Raw genomic sequence first — 15484 nt, 5'->3', positions numbered from 1 at the left:
TATTTAATAAATTAATCATCCTGTGCATTTCTAAATTGAAGTTGTGATTTTATTGTATATTAAGGTACTATATATATATTTGAATCTATTTCTGGACTTTTTTCCCTCACTGACCTAATTTTCTTTCAATCAAAACAGCTTTATGATAAATAGTTAATGCCTAGTAAGGCAAAAGCCCACTCTGCAGTTTTGTTTGGAGATTTACTTGTCTCTTTTTCCTCCTGAATTAAAAAAAATATATATCTAGTGAAATCTCTTCCCTCTTGTAAAAACTTTAAGAAAAACAAACAAAATAATTGGCTTGCTAAATATTTACCTTAAAATTTTATTGTTAATTATTTTATTTTATTTGTTTCTCTCCCCTTCTCCTCCCTGCCCCAGTTGTCTGTTCCCTGTGTCCATTTGCTGTGTGCTCTTCTTTTGTCTGCTTCTGTTGTTGTCAGCGGCATGGGAATCTGTGTCTCTTTTTGTTGCATCATCTTGCTGTGTCAGCTCTCCGTGTGTGCGCCTCCATTCTTGGGCAGGCTGTACTTTCTTTCACGCTGGGTGGCTCTCCTTATGGGGAGCACTCCTTGTGCATGGGGCTCCCCTACGCAGGGGACACCTCTGCATGGCACAGCACTCCTTGCACGCATCAACACTGCGCATGGGCCAGCTCGACACGGGTCAGGGAGGCCCGGGGTTTGAACCATGGACCTCCCACGTGGTAGACGGACACTCTATCCACTGGGCCATGTCCGTTTCCCTTATTGTTAATTTTGATGGCTCAATATTTTGATAAGTCGTAATTCTCAAAAACATTGTTTTATGTCCTTCAGTAATACTTAAAAAACAATAGCTTTATTGAGATATAATTCATAATTTAAAAAAAGAGATTTATTTATTTATTTCCCTCTCTCCCCCCCTCCCCAGTTGTCTGCTCTCTGTGTCCATTCACTGTCTGTTCTTCTGTGACTGCTTCTATCCTTATCAGTGGCACCAGGAATCTGTGTCTCTTTTTGTTGCATCAACTTGTTGTGTCAGCTCTCCATGTGTGCGGTGCCACACCTGGGCAGCTGCATTTTCTTTTGCGCTGGGTGGCTCTCCTTATGGGGCACACTCCTTGCGCATGGGGCTCCCCTATTCGGGGGACTCCCCTGCATGGCACAGCACTCCTTGCACACATCAGCACTATGCATGGGCCAGCTCCGCATGGGTCAAGGGGGCCCAGGGTTTGAACCTTGGACCTCCCATGTGGTAGGTGGATGCTCTATCCATTGGACCAAGTCCGCCTTCCATAATTTTTAAAGTGTACGCTTCAGTGTGCACTTCACTTTAGTATATTTACAGAGTTGTGCAGCTATACTACTGTCTAATTTTAGAGCATTTTCATCACTCGCAAAAGAAGCCCTGAACTTGTTAGCAATCACTGTCCACCCTTCTTTATCTCCATTGCCTGGCAACCACTATCTACTTTTTGTCTGTATAGATTGGCTTATTCTTGGCATTTCATATAAAGGGAATCATAAAGCATGTGGCCTTTGTGTCTGTCTTCTTTTACTTGGCATGTTTCCATCGTTCAGCCATGTTGTAGTGTGTCAGTACTTTGTTCTCTTTTATGACCAAGTAATATTCCATTGTGTGGATATGCCATACTTTTTTAATCCATGTATCAGTTTGTGGACATTTGGGTTTCCATTTTTTGGCTGTTATCAATAATGCTACCGTGAATATTCACGTACAAGTTTTTATGTAGACATATGTTTGAAGTTCTCTTGGGTGTATACCAACGAGTAGAACTGCTGGATCATATGGTAGGTAACTCTGTGTTTAGCATTTTGAAGAACTCTTAAAACCATTTTCTATGGCAGTTACACTAATTTACATTCCCACCAGAATTATATGAAGGTTCCAGTTTCTTCACATCTTTACTGACACTAGTAATTTTCCATTTTTTAAATAATAGCCATCCTAGTAGGTATATTTCTGTGTGGTTTTGATTTGCATTCTCCTGATGATTAATGATGTTGAGTGTCTTTTCATGTGCTTATTGACATTTGTGTATCTTCTTTGGAGATTTATCTATTCAGATTCTTTGCCCCTTTTTAAATTGGATTATTTGTCTTTTTATTATTGCGTTGTTACAGTATTTTACACTAGACGCATTACCAGATGTATGATCTCTTCCCTAACGTTTTACATGATTTTTAATCTAAGTCATATACCTTTGTAGCTATTTGTCATTTTCAACATTGGTCCAGGTTGTTATGTTTTCCTCCCTTTTCCATTATTAAATCAATATTGCTAATGTGTAGTTAAAATTCTGCATCTAATTGCTCATTAGCTAGTGATTTTCTTCTTGCACACAAGATTAAGGTATGGTGTAATGATTCATCATTGAGAATAAATTGGATAAGTTTTCTATTTTCAGTTGGCCTTATGTTATTGAAATAAACCCTATTTGTCCTTCCATTTACTTAAAAAATTTATTGAGCACCTACTGTGTTTTAGATGAAAAGACTGCTGTGAACAAAAGAAAGCTACCACTTTCATAGAGAGAATTTTCCAATGGATCATGATGTTTTGTTTTTTTTTTTTTGAGAAGGAAAAATGGTTTATTGACGGCCGGCCAGACTCGGGAGCTTTCTGTTTCAATCTCAAGCCCCGAACAAGATTTTTGAATCCCTTTTATACAGAGATAAAAGGCCAAATGGTCCATTTCTTTCAGTTCTCAGTAGGCTTGAATTAGCATATATATCTTCCACATCTTAGGTAAATGATGTATTATTTTAATAATAATCTTCTGTACTTTGTTTGCTAACATTTCATTAGGAACATTTGCATCCAAACTATAAGAGAAATTGTCCTGTAGTTTTCTTTTGTTGTACTGCTTCATAAGGTTTTAATTTTAAGATTACCATAGTTCAGTAATGATTTGGGGAGCATTCCATATTTTTTGGAAGAGTATATGGCAATGCCAGACTCATCTGTTCCTGAAAGACTGACTAGAATTTACTTTAAAGATTCCAGTGCTGCTGGTTTTTAAATCATCAGTAGATTTGCAAATCTCATCTTCAGTTATTGATCTGATTATCTTGTTTGGGGATGAGTTTTGTTAAAATTTTACTAGTAAACAATCTGTTTCCTCTATATTCTGAAAACGTATTGCTGTGAAATGTCACATATGATTCTTCTATAATTTCTCTTCCATCTTTGTGGATATATGCCTTTCCTCAACTCTGTTATATAATTTTGCTGTTTTACTTTTCCCCTCGAATTTGCCCATTGGGTATATAATGTCTTTTTTAGGATATACTGAAAAAGTGCATTTGGTTTTATTTAGCCTTCCTCATTTATTTTGGCTTTAATTTCATTCATTTAGAATTTTATCCTTACTTTTCATGCTTTCTTTTTATTTTGTTATTTTTCAAAATTCTTTTAGCTAAATATAGAGTTTATAATTATTTTCAGTCTTTCAATTTAAAAATCAGTTAAAGACAATTTTTCTCTGTAGTAGCTTTAATTGTGGCTCTCAAGTTTTCATGTAACTTATTCCCTTCTGTTTCTTTCTAGGAAATTGTAAATTGGATGTTGATTGTTTTTTCTTTGATCTAAAGTTTTTGTTTGTACACTGTATCTCATTTCACGAATCAATAACTTTTGGGTGAATTTTTTTTTCCATTTTAGTTTTATAGCCCACAGTCAAGACAGTGTAGCTTGTAAAACTTCTGACTTTTAGAATTCAGTAACAGTTTCTCTCTAAGCAAAGCACAGCATAATGATTATGAGTAGAGCCTTGTCAGATGAGCAGGGTGACCTTGGGAAGTTGGTAACCATTCTCTGCCTTGATTTTCACATCTGTTAAATGGGGAAAATATATCTGTTATAGGTTTATAGTGTTATAAGAGGAAAAATATATTTATAATATCCTTTAAAAGTCGCTCTTCTAAATAAAAGTATCCACTAAATTTTAGTTATTATTATTACCTGACCAGTTTTTGCAAAATTTTCTAAAACATAAGAGTTAAATGATCTCTATCTGATAGTTGAGCTTTCTTCTATATAGATATACATTTTCTCCCACTGTAATGTGGTTTTGTTTTCTTTAAACAAATTCTCTTATAATTGTAGCAGTTTTTCCTACCTCTATTTGGATACACACAGATTTGTCTTTTCTTGATTAATTTTGCCGTTTATCATTACATGCCACCTTTCTTTGCCCCATTGAAAGATTAAGGCTGCACATTCCACTTTATATAATATAATAATGCCACACTTGCTTCCCTTTATTTGCATTTTCCTGAAATTTTTGTCCATTCCTTCATTTTCACCATTCTTTTTTATTTTTATTTTTTTGTAATGATCCAATGAAATTTTATTTACAAAAGAGGCAGCTAGATTTAATCTCTGCCTTCTTGCCTCTATGGTTTTTTTTTTTAACTTAAAAATTTTTGAAACATATTTCTATTACATAAATCTTACAGAGAGACTTTATAGGGCAATTTTCACCATTCTTTATCACTTTGTTTTAGATTTATATTTTATAAACAACAAATGGCAAGATTTTTTTAAACCAATATGACAGTCTTTCTTAGATAAATTCATCCAGTCATATTTTCTGCAATTATTCATATATTTGATTATATTTATCCATCTTAGTTTACTGACTCTGTAAGAATATAATAATATATGTTATATACATTAATCATACTCTTTTAATATGCCTGTTCTGGCTTGTTCAGATTTCTCATTTATTCATTTTTCTTCTGTTAATCAGGTAATTTTCTGATTTTCAGTTCTCATAGTTACCAGCTGATCCTTAATTATAACTAAGCCTTTATCTAGTAATATCAGGATTAGCTACTTGTTCTTCTGCTGCTTCATGGTGTGGTTGTCACTCCTTCTCCAGATCTCCTTAGATGACCTTCACAAAGCTTCAATCCCCCCACCTTGATACCCATACTCCTTCATTTTGCTAGTTGGTTTCCCCTTCTCTTCTGTTTCAATTACTCTACTCTAACATTACATTATAAATGTCAAATCATGTTAATACCATCCATTTAGTTGTAACCATCTATCTATAACAAGATTTTTTTGTTTCCCATTTCTTCCCTACCTTTCATATTCCCCTGGCTTGAGAGGTGTTTGCGTGCTTGTTAGAGCACCTCCTCAGGTGTTTTCTCTACAGAAGTTACCTGGGTGATGTATTCCTCCTGAGGCCCTGCTGTCTGAATACATCTGATTTTTGCCTTTGAAAAACTGTTTATGTGTAGAATTTCTAGATTGAAATTTATTTTTTTCATGATCTTAAACAATCTTTTTCCTTCTAGCATTGCAGTTGAGACATGTAAAGCTAGGATAGTTCTCTTCTTTATGAATAACCTTTTGTTTTCATTTGGAAGGTTTTCAGATTGATTCATTGTCATCAGAATTAAACAAAGATAAGCTTCAGTGTGTCTTTTTCATTAATCATTAATTCTAGATTAGTGTTTTTTTTTCTTTCAAGACTTTTAATATTATTCACTCCTCTCTCTTTTTTAAAGTTTTATTGAGATATATTCACATACCATAAAATCTATCCAGAGTATATAATCAATGGCTTTTGGTATAATCACAATGTTGTGCATTTGTCACCACAAAAAAATTTCAGAACAATTTTATTACTCCAAAAAGAAAAACCCTGTACCACTTAGCAATCGCCTCTTGACCCTTTATCCTTCCCCAGCCCTACATAACCACTAATCTGATTCCGTACTTATAAATTGATTTATACTTACATTTTATATAAAATCATATAATATTTAGTACTTTGTATCTGGTTTCTTTCATTTAGCATAATGTGTTGTGTTTTTTTTGCCTGATATTAACATATTGTATCATTAACATACATTTGTTCAGTTTCAAAGAAAAGCAGTGTTATATATACAGTATTACTCATATTCATATTTCACATGATCCCCTCTCTTCCTGCTTGTATGGTTTTTGATGAGAAGTCTACTGTCATTCTTATCTTAGTTCCCCTCTAGGTAAGATGTGTTTTTCCCTTCTGTATTCTTTCAAGATTTTTCCCTTTGTCTTTGGTTTTCTGCACTTCAATATGATATTCTTAGATGTGGTTTTCTTGGTAGTTATTCTCTTTGATGTTCTCTGAGCTCCCTTTATCTGTCATTAATTTTACAATGTTTTCAGCTATTATTACTTCCAGTATTTCTTCTGCTCCATTCTCTTTCTTTTTCTGGTATTTCAGTCATGCATTTATTATACCTTTTGATGTCCCCAAGTTCTTGAATGCTCTCTTTTTTAATTCTTCTCTTTGCATTTTAGTTTGTGACATTTCTGTTGACACCTTTTCAAGTTCACTGGTTCTTTCCTTGGCTTTGTGTGATGAACCTGTCAATGGCATTCTTCTTTTCTGTCACTATGCTTTTGATTTCTAGCGTTTCTGGTTGAGTTTTTCTGCTTACATTATCCATCTGCTCTTTTTTTCTCCCCTCCCCTCTTTTGCCCTACTGTTTTTTCTGTCTGTATCCATTCGCTGTGTGATCTTCTGTATCTATTTCTCATTTTGTCTTCCATCTTTCTCCTCTAGGATTCACTGGGATTCAATCCTGGAGACCTGTGATGTGGAGAGAGGTTCCCTGTCAATTGTGCCACCTCAGTTCCTGTTCTCTGCCATGCTTCACCTTGACTCTCCCTTTCGTTTCTCTTTGGTTGTGTCATCCTCTTGCTGTGTGACTCACTTGTGTGGGCATTGGCTCCCTGCTCGGGGGCTCAGCTTATCACCTGGGCACTGGTTTGTCACGCATGCACTGGCTTACCATGTGGGCACACACGTGGGCACTCGACTCACTACATGGGCACTGGCTCACCACACGGGCACCTTTGTGGGCACTCGGCTCACCATGTGGGCACTTACTCGGCTTACTGCATGGGCACTTGACTCACCATGTGGGCACTCAGCTCGCCATGCAGGACTTGCATGAGCACTTGGCTCACCACATGGGCACTCAGCTCACCTCATGAGCACTTGGCTCACCTCATGGGCACTCGGCTCACTGTGTGGGCACTTGGCTCACCATGCTGGCACTTGACTTGCCATGGGGACACTGGCTCACTGTGCAGGCACGCTTTCTTGTCTTTTTCACCAGGAGGCCCTAGGGATTGAACCCATGTCTTCCCATAAGGTAGTCGGAGGCCTTATCACTTGAACCACATCACTTCCCTCCATCTGTTCTTCAAGTATTAATTGTAATTATTTTAAAGTCCCTGTGTAATAATTCCAACATCTGTACCACACCTGAGTTTGATTCTGATTGCTTTGCATCTTCAGGGTAAGTTTTTCTTGCCTTTTGGCATGTCCTGTCATTTTTTGTTGAAAGCTGAACATGTTGTATCTGGTAATAAGAACTGAGATACTAGGCTTTAGTGTGAGGATTTATGTGAAATCTGCCTAGGAGTTGGGCTCTGTTTAATGTTTGTTGGACCTATAGGTGGGAGAGGCTTCAGATTCCTCGAGTGTCCTTGTTTTTCCTTCCCTCTTGACTTTGCACTTCCCTCTGTACTTCCCAAGACTCTGTTGAGAAGTCTGTCTCGCAGCTCTTGGAGCTGACAGCCACTGTTCCTGCACTGAGCCCTGCTGGTGTGCTGTAAGGTGGGGCAGGGGAGCATTCTATAGCTCACACTTCACTCCGCCCTCTGGTGGCCATGCCCCTGGGTGGTGACCTTCACAGTGTTACTGATAAGCTGAAAACTTCCTCCTAGCACCTCCTATGTGGACTTTTGTCCTGTGTTCTAGAAGTCTGTTCTTTATTTTAGTAATTTTCTTCTCAGTATATGTAAGAGTATCATTGGAATTAAAAGCTGATTTTCTTCCATTTCTTGCTGTAATTTTGTTTTCTCCATGTTCAGTTGTTTTGATTATCTTAGTTCTTATTGTTCTATTTCTAATTTCCCTAAAATATCTGCTTCATTTTCTATTCATTTTCTGTAAGTGAAAAACTAGTGGTTGTTTGGGTTCCTACTAAACTCTTCTCTCCTGGGTTTAGTGTTCCCTTTCAGAGAATTTTTTTCTCATTCTTCATGGCCTGGGCTTCTCCCAGGCTCCTGAGGAGGGCTCTTTCAGATCCGGTACCTGCTCTTCTGCCCCCACAGGCTCTTCCCTTGGGAGCCGTCTGACTCACTGCTGGCTTCAGCTACCACTGAGATGCCAGCAACTCCCCCAGGCCTTAACTTCATCCTGGGCTTCTGTTCTGAGCCCCAGAAGCATCCCTCCAGCTGCCTCCTGGGGAGCCTGCCCTGCTTTTCCCAGAAACACTTGAAGCCCAGCCTCTTTCTCTCCACTTTCTGGTTTTGCAAATGGTACTGGGTTTTACCTGGATGCTCATAAAGATACCCTTGGTGATCATTTCCCCATATTCCCTTTATAGCATGAGTCAGGCGCCTGATTTTTGGTGACTGATGCATCATATCCCTGTGTATCATCTTTCCTCTGCCCCTCCATTATTACTGCCTGAATCAGCTCTCTTACTGTCCTTTGCCCTCTCTTTTCCCTTAAGCCAATCTCCACTGTCCTTCTGGCTCAGCGCTGACCAATAGAAATATAACATGAGCCCACACATTAAAAAAAGGAGTGAAAAAGAAGCAAGTGAAATTAGTTTTAATAACCTATTTAATTTAAATCAGGATACAGAAAATAATACATTTCAACATGTAATCGATATTTGAAAAGGCACTCTCAGTGAAATATTTCCTTTTTTTGAACTAAGCTTCTGAAATCTGCTGTGTATTTTATACGTATGGCACTCTCAGTTTAGCCTAACGACATTTCAGTTGTTCAATAGCCCATGTAGCTAGGTGCTACTGTATTGGTTACCACAATTATACATCATTGCTCCTGCAATGCAAGTGTGGACATGGAAGTCCAGTGTTTATTTCATGTCTTTACTGGTGCTAATATTTGTACCTATGATTTGAGATGTGGGGCTGTATACCCTAAGGCCGTAAATCCTAAGGCGAAGATAGTCTGAAAGCATGGTTTCTGGATCAGCCGCAGCATGAGCATCACCTGCTAACTCGTTAGAAATGCTTGTTCAGTTATTCACGAGGCAGTCCCTTTGGTTCTTTAGGGCCCATTTTATGAGATCAGTTTTGATATGATCGTATTTTACCTTGTTTGCCTAGTCTATAGATAGGTCAAACCTGATCTGCCTCTTTTAAAAAAATTTAATTTTTCAATTTTTAATTTTTTCTTTACTAGAGAAGTTGTGGGTTTACAGAACAATCATGCATAAAATACAGGATTCCCATATACCAGCCCACCACCACCACCTTGCATTGGTGTGGAAAATTCATTACAACTGATGATAGGACATGTTAATAATTGTACTGTTAAAGTCCGTGGTTGAACTTAGGGTTCTCTGTTCATATAATACAGTTCTTTAATTTTTAATTTTACTTGAGATCTTGGGGCTGGGGATTGAACCTGGGACCTCAAATGTGGGAAGCTGGCACTCAACCACTGAGCCATATCGATCTCCCCTGAGTTAGTTTTTTCATTCATTTATTTATTTATTTTTAGGAGGCACTGGAATCTGAACTCCAGCTCTCCCATGTGGGAAGCAGGGGCTCAACTGCTTGAATCACATCTGCTCCCTCCCCCCTTATTTTTTTTTTTAAGGATTTTTTTTTTATTTAATTCCCCTCCCCTCTCCCGGTTGCCTGTTTTCTGTGTCTTTTTGCTGCGTCTTGTTTCTTTTCCTTTGTCCGCTTCTGTGTCTTGTTTCTTTTCCTTTGTCCGCTTCTATTGTCAGCGGCATGGGAAGTGTGGGCGGCACCTTTCCTGGGCAGGCTGCACTTTTCTTTCGTGCTGGGCGGCTCTCCTGAACGGGTGCACTCCTTGCACGTGGGGCTCCCCTTCGCAGGGAACACCCCTGTGTGGCAGGGCACTCCTTGCGCCCATCAGCACTGGGCATGGGCCAGCTGATCAGCTCCACACGGGTCAAGGAGGCCCGGGGTTTGAACCGCGGACCTCCCATGTGGTAGACAGACGCCCTAACCACTCGGCCAAAGTCCGTTTCCCCCTCCCCCCTCCCCCCCCCTTATTTTTGTTCTTCTCTTAGTCTTGAGGGATTTGGGATGATGCCTGCTCTGACTGCTTCAGGCTGAGAGGGGTCTTAGATATCATGGGGAAGAGGAAATACATCTCTGAGAAACATATTTGACAAGTGCATTGAAAATTACAGGTTTGTATAAAAAGAGTAGAAGAATCATGATTAGGGGAATTTTAAATAAGTATAACTGTTATATTTGGGAAATAGATTTTCATATTTTCCCAAATAGGGCCCACCAAGGGTTGATTGCATGAGTCTTTGTGGCTTGCCTATGGTGTCTGGATGTCCCTAGAGCCCTCAGGAGCACTTTTTTTTTTTAAAACATATTTTTTTATGAAGTTGCAAACCTACAAAACAATCATACAGGTGTATAAAATCTGAGGAGCACTTTTGATTGAGGCTTTGTTTAAAAACTCTGTTTTATTTAATATTTTCCCCTTTTGGTAAAGGTCTTTTTCCAGATGCACTGCTGATTAACACTTGGTAATAATCCCTTGATGCCAGGGAGGCTCATGCCCAGAAGTCATGTCCCACTTTGGGAGCAGGTGGTGAGTTTATTTGCAGAGCTTGGCTTACAGGGAAGTCCTCCACAAGGAGGTTTTCAGGAGGTAACTCTTAGGCATTGATTATAATTAGGCTTAGTTTCATTATTACAGGAGTAAGTTTCATAAGTGCAAGCATTAAGATTGAGGGCTTGGCATATTGGACTGTTTTCTTTTATTAGGTAAGGCTTATGTAGTCCAGAGTTTGTTTTTTGTTTTTTTTACCATCTCATTTGAGAAAGAAGCAGGACTTCCCCAGGATGAAAGTTTAATATTTTGATAGCTACTGTATGAGCTTCTACCTATCCAGAGAACATACCTATGACAACAAGAATACAGTTATACCCCATTCAGGTATACTTGTACTTATGGCATATATTTGTTTTATAGCTCCTGAACAACCTTTTTTTTTTTAAAGATTTATTTGTTTATTTGCCCCCCGCCCCCCATTTGTGTTCACTGTCTGCTCTCTGTGTCCATTTGCTGTGTGCGCTGTGTCTTCCTGTCTTCTCTTTAGGAAGCACTGGGAACTGAACCTGAGACCTCCCATGTTGGAGAGAGGCATTCAATCACTTGAGCCACCTCAGCTCCCTGCTTTGTTGTATCTCTCATTGTCTTTCCTCTTTGTGTCGCCTTGTTGCATCATTTTGTTGTGTCCGCTCACCATGCCTGCCCATTGGGCCAATTTTGCTGTCTTGCTTGCCTTCTCCAGGGGCACCAGGAACCAAACCCGGACCCCCCCATGTGGTAGGTGGGAGCTCAATCACTTGAGCCACATTTGCTTCCCCAAACTTTTAAAAAATCATGTCAGTTTATTCCATTTATCAGCATAATCAATGACATATCAATTTGAAATTATTTTTTTTAAAGATTTATTTTTCATTTATTTCTCTCCCCTTCCCCCTTCAACCCCCGTGTTGTCTGCTCTCTGTGTCCATTTGCTGCGTGTTCTTTCTTTGTCTGCTTCTGTTGTTGTCAGCAGCACAGGAATCTGTGTTTCTTTTTGTTGCATCATCTTGTGTGTCAGCTCTCTGTGTGTGCGACGCCATTCCTGGGCAGGCTGAATTTTCTTTTGTGCTGGGCGGCTCTCCTTACAGGGTGCACTCCTTGTGCGTGGGGCTCCCCTTCGCGGGGACACCTCTGCGTGGCATGGCACTCCTTGTGCGCATGAGCACTGCGTGTGGGCCTGCTCCACACGGGTCAAGGAGGCCTGGGGTTTGAACCGCGGACCTCCCATGTGGTAGACAGATGCCTTATCTACTGGGCCAAGTCTGCTTTCTCAATTTGAAATTAAAATGAATTTTATTTATAAAATGTTACAAATATTTTATTTATATAAGCAAATCAGTATTAAAACAGGGACACCAGTATCATTGTTATGTTGAATTCATAGCTAGAGGAAGAAGTATAATTGTTTGGATGAGAGGTGAGACAACTTCTTAAAAGGTATTCTCCAATCCATAGATACATGTTTACCTTCTCAAGCAACACATATTAACAGCGAACAATTATATAGTGTTTGCCAAGTGCCGGATACTCTTGAACTTATTTTACAGATTTTAATTTGAACCTCTCATGGGAGATAGATACTATCATTATTCCAATTTAGAGATAAAGAATCTGATATAGGGAGGCTCAAAAACTTGTTCAAAGTCAAAACTAAGAAGAGGCAGAGATAAGATTCAAACCAGGAGACTAATCTGAGGCTCCTTGCTGGCCAACCAGGCTATAAACTCTTTCTTTTCTTGGAAAAAAAAAAAAGATTTAAACCAGAGTCCATTCATTTAAGCAGAATGTTGTTCTATCTCTCCTGCACAGCAATTACTGTACTAACAGGTGAGAGCTTGTAGAATTTTGATTTCTTATGAGTATGGAAAGCATTGTGATAAACATTGCACTAGCGTTTCCAGTTTAGTTTTCATAAATAAATAAAGCCAGCTTTCTGTCATTTTCTTTGCCTAGTGGAAATGACAAATCAATACAAGAGAAAAACAGGAAAACTACCAGTTAACAACAGAGATTCTAGGAATTTCAGAAAAAAAATAATAAATGATACATCCAAACACGTGTTGGTCCATTTAAAATTCTCATTCTGATAAGCTAGAACTCACTTCAGTATCTCTAGAATGTTCCCCCAAATTTTGAATGATATATTTCTGTATACCATGTGTGTATGTGTGTATACGTACGCAATTATGTGTGTGTGTATACGTACGCAATTATATATATACACACATATATAATAGAGGTTCAAATGGTGAAAACTTTTTGTTCTTTGAGGATGGATTTTATCTAGGGATAATAAAAATCTTTAGAGCTAAGGTGGGTGGGTGAGGTAGAGTTGGGCAATACTGATTTGAAGTGAATTTAAGTTTTCACTAAAAATAACGAAATGGACTTTTGAACATTCAGTTACCACCCTTGACATTTTCTTTATCTAGGATCCAGATCATTTGGAATTGATTCTATTATAAAGTAAGTTTTTCTCTGCTAAATTATTTCTGCCTCTCTCAATTAATGAGGATAGTAAGTTGGAAATTTGGACTGTAAGTTCTTTGTAAATGGACTCCATATGGTTTTCTGGATTATGCAATAATGTTTACATATTGTGGTAAAAGGAGCCCTCTCAAATAATGCTGTGAAAATGTAGACATTTTAATCACTCGGTTAAGTCCTTCATATACAGTTCATCAGAAGAATTTTCCCTTTTTTACTTGACTGCAACTCAGTTTTCCATGTTTCTCACATTTGTGGGGAACAATCATTTACACACTTGAAGAATGGTTGAGGGAAGCAGATGTGGTTCAAGTGATAGGGCTTCTGCCTACCATATGGTTAGATCCCTGGGGCCTCCTGGTGAAAAAGAAGAAGAGAAAGTGTGCCTCCGTGGCAAGCCAGCACCCACATAGTAAGCCAGTGCCCACATGGCAAGCCAGTTCCTGCATGGCAAGCTGAGTGCCAGTGCGGTGAGCCAGAAACCAGGAAATGAGGTGGCGCAGCTAACAGGGAACCTCTCACATCAGAGGTCCCAGAATTGAATCCTGGTGAATCCTAGAAGAGAAAAAAAAATGAGAAGACCAAAAAAAGAAATAGAAGCAGATGTGGCTCAACTGATAAGAGTGTCCACCTACCATATAGGAGGTCCAGGGTTCGAACCCAGGGCCTCCTGGCCTGTGTGGTGAGCTGACCCAAGTGCAGTACTGCCGCACAAGGTGTGCCATCTCATGTGGGAGTGTCCCGCACATAGGGGAAACCCAAACACAGGGAGTGTGCCCTGCAAGGAGAGCCTGTCCGGCACGAAAAAAAGCGCAGCCTGCCCAGAAGTGTGGTGCTGCACACACAGAGAGCTGACACAGCAAGATGATGCAACAAAATGAGACACAGATTCCCAGTGCCATCGAGAATGCAACTGGACACAGAAGAATGCACCGCAAATGGACATGAGTGCAGACAACTGTGGGGGGGGGGGGGGTAGGGAGCCGGAAGGGGAGAGAAATAAAAATACATCTTAAAAAACAAAAAGATACAGATTACCACACAGTGAATGGATACAGACAGCAAAAGCAGGGTGGGGGGGAGGGGGACAGGAAGGGAATACATAAATATATATTGTGAAAAAAGAATGATTGAGGTCCATTTATAATTTGAAAATGAACTCTTTAAGGAACATTGTTGCTGTAGTGGCAGAGATGGCCTTTTAACCACTGCTGCCATCTGCTGGTCTTTTGATTGTTAGATCTTAGAAAGAGCAGGGCCTAATCCTCCCGTCAAGATGATACAAAATATAAATATCATTAACAGGTAGTATTTTAAACTCTGTATTTCCTTAAACAGGAAGATATCCCACACTGGAGTTATGAATCCTGGATCAGCAATGATGATTGGAAAACTGACCACACACTTAAGAGAGTGATTAGTTAGCGATTAGCTAACAGCAGGTAGCTATTGCCCAGAGGATTCCTCAAAGGAATCCTCCTAAGATTGCTTCAGAATATAGTTTAGGACTATTTTTCATGGCTATGTAGTAAGCCAAAAAGTAGACTGTACTTGTGAGAAAGATGCCACTGAAGCGTACGAAGACATAGTCAAAATCGTATTGACTTGCCCCTACATATTTACCACCATTTTGTCTACTGTGGTCCTTGATATAAATGACTGGCAAATGTGGATCCAGAGTATTCCAGCTATCACTGTGAGACTACAGCCCACTGTGTGGTGTAGCACTGTAGAAGGTTTTTTTTAAAACCTATTTATTTCTCCCCCCTTCTTCCCCTGTTGTCTGCTCTGTGTCCACTCGCTGTGTATTATTCTGTGTCCGCTTGCATTCTTGTCAGGCAGCATCGGGAATCTGTGTCTCTTTTTGTTGCTTCATCTTGCTGTGTCGGCTCTGCATATGTGTGGTGCCACTCCTGGGCAGGTTGTACTTCTTTCATGCAGGGTGGCTCTCCTTGTGGGGCGCAGTCCTTGTTAGTGGGGCTCCACTACATGGGGGACACCCCTGTGTGGCACGGTACTCATTGTGTGTGGCAGCACTGCACTTGGGCCAGCTCACCATAGGGCCAGGAAGCCCTGGGTACTGAACCCTGGACCTCTTATATGGTAAGCCAACGCTCTATCAGTTGAGCCACATCTGTTTCCCACTGTAGGAAGTTTATCCACCCAGTAATATTCATACCAGTTATCTTGAGTTGGTTGATTGCATGTTCTGTGATTAACGTGTGGTATCTGTGGTATGTCTGTTACTTGGTATTTCACTTTTGACAAACAAAAATATGAAAGCATTTCCTACTGATAGCCCAGCTCCAATGTAATTAGCAGGGGTTTTGATATTCTTGTGCAGCCATTCCAAACCAG

At 39.4% G+C, this 15484-nt stretch overlaps 1 protein-coding gene and 1 pseudogene across 12 annotated transcripts in view; one reads left to right on the top strand and one right to left on the bottom strand.

Moving 5' to 3' along the window:
• The window catches only part of LOC131278845 (uncharacterized), a 146177-nt gene that overhangs the window by 16184 nt on the left and 114509 nt on the right, over positions 1–15484 (top strand). The gene's annotated exons all lie outside the window — the stretch shown is intronic.
• LOC139439201 (transmembrane protein 144 pseudogene) lies at positions 14287–14866 on the bottom strand (annotated as a pseudogene).

Source organism: Dasypus novemcinctus, chromosome 6 (genome assembly GCF_030445035.2).
Source record: "Dasypus novemcinctus isolate mDasNov1 chromosome 6, mDasNov1.1.hap2, whole genome shotgun sequence".
Taxonomy (NCBI): domain Eukaryota; kingdom Metazoa; phylum Chordata; class Mammalia; order Cingulata; family Dasypodidae; genus Dasypus; species Dasypus novemcinctus.
Note: the sequence above shows the minus strand (reverse complement) of the source record. Positions and strands in the feature narration are given on the sequence as shown.